General features: G+C 37.2%; 1 pseudogene; it reads right to left on the reverse strand.

Annotated features, from left to right (window-relative positions):
* Positions 1–1,382: 1,382 nt before the first annotated feature.
* Positions 1,383–1,608, reverse strand: LOC121170721 (annotated as a pseudogene).
* Between the last annotated feature and the right edge of the window lie 341 nt (positions 1,609–1,949).

Consider the following 1,949-nt stretch of genomic DNA (forward strand, 5'->3'; position numbering starts at 1 on the left):
ATCAAAAAGCAAACCAAGTGTGACCAGAGAGCTACAAAGAAGGAAAGAGAACCTGAAGGCAAAGAGCAGAAGAAAATGGAAAAATAGATCAGATAGACAGAGACCAATAAGGAAAGCTTAGAACAGACAGGAGGCAGTCAGCTTGGACTCCCATATACCTTTATTAGGTAGGGCACAAAGATTAGTTACTCCTCATTATGGTACTAAAGATTTCTCTGCACATCCCTCCTAAAATGTTTTGCTCCTCAGTTGTTAACATATGGTATGTTTGATTTATAAGCCTATTTGAACTATGCTAAAATTCATGAAGTTCAGTAGGAATCACACTTGAAAACTATAAGCTGCTAAATATAACAATGAAAATAGACACAAGATAGCTGAACAGTACCCTATATCTTTTATAAGGTGTATAGCAGCCGGTTGTATAAAAACTACAATTGAAATGTCAGTGAAGCAGCCATAGGATTCAGTTAAGAACTTGCATTTCCTAACATATTGGTCTCTTGATACGATGTCAATTAAGTTCATGATGTTGTAAATTGTTGTTGAAGCTGGATAGTGGCTTTTCATTGGAGGGGATGATATTCTACCAGCTCTACTTTCAGACCAGGGATGGTTTCCCAGTGAAACTGTTAAATTTATCTGGACAATAAGATGTTGGACTCTATGTGGCCCATACCCACAATGAAGGAATCATGATTGGATACAAACTGTAATACTGTAACAATATGGAGGAAATCAATTTGGAGGAGGGCTTTCTGGAGGGGTTGGGGGAACCCCAGAGCCTGTGAAACTGTGTCATAAAACAAAATTTAAAAATTTTTAAAAAGGAAGAAAATGGGAAATTTGCAGTGTCTGAAGGAATTCTGAGTATGTCTGACAGTATACACTTGCTGATAAAGAGGTAAGGAAACAGGCTATTGAAGTCACATTGGTAAGACTCTAATACCATAAAGTTTCTTTGAAGGTTATTTTGTCACAACTCTCTAAAAAACTCTTTAAATGCAAATGTCCTTTGATGGGATTCAACTGTAGAAATTATCTTGCATAAACTTGGCCCTATAGAAATACAGGTTTCTGTAATATTATGATGGGAATAAAACAGAAACAATCAATCTGTATCAATAGGGAATTGTTAAAATACATGAAGACAAATTTATATAATACTATGTATGCAGTGAGTGAAATACATTTTTAGTGGCAAAGTGGAAAATAAAAAAAAATGTTGGACAAAGTAATAGAATTATATATTGACTAAGATACTTCAGAAATTTCCTAGAAAATAAAGTTTAAAATGAGTTTATTTGGGCCAATGCCACGGTGCAGATTTTGTTTTTCCAGGTTCATAATTTATTGTACAAATTGAATCACCAGACGTTGAGTTAATTAGCTTCTCCAGGCAGGAGGGCAGATGGGGAAATGATTTGTAATCCACTTGTTGCTTTCACAGCTGGAATTTTTAGACCTTAAGCTGAAGTGCATAACCAGCAAAGCAATGCCTCCACATGTGGCTAGTACACAATTCATCCTGCCTGTGAGCCTGTAAGAGTTGAAACAGTTTTTTATTTTAGTGAGCTGGAATTGGGCATCAGTTTCTGGACCTGCCATGATATCAATCTTCTTAGAGCTACCAACTCCTCAGCTGGTGTCCTTCAAGGCCTACCGAGAGGGAACTGGGCCCAGCCAGAAGCCATGGTACAGATTGAGCTTTCATCTGTCACGCTAGTGTCCCATGTGGGTACTGGTCCCAGTCCTAGCTTCCCCATTGCCAATCCAGCTCTTTGTGTATGGACTAGAAAAACAGCAGAGGATGGCCCAAATCCTTGGGTCCCTGCAACAACATTGGAAACCTAGAAAAAGTTTCTGGCTGTATATCTTTCCCTTTCTAGAAATCTGTCATTTAAAAAATAAAATTCTTTTAAACAATGAAATTATTTTGATGCAAAAAT

The sequence above is a fragment of the Ochotona curzoniae genome, unplaced genomic scaffold (assembly GCF_017591425.1).
Source record: "Ochotona curzoniae isolate NIBS_2020 unplaced genomic scaffold, NIBS_Ocur_1.0 scaffold_2476, whole genome shotgun sequence".
NCBI classification, from domain to species: domain Eukaryota; kingdom Metazoa; phylum Chordata; class Mammalia; order Lagomorpha; family Ochotonidae; genus Ochotona; species Ochotona curzoniae.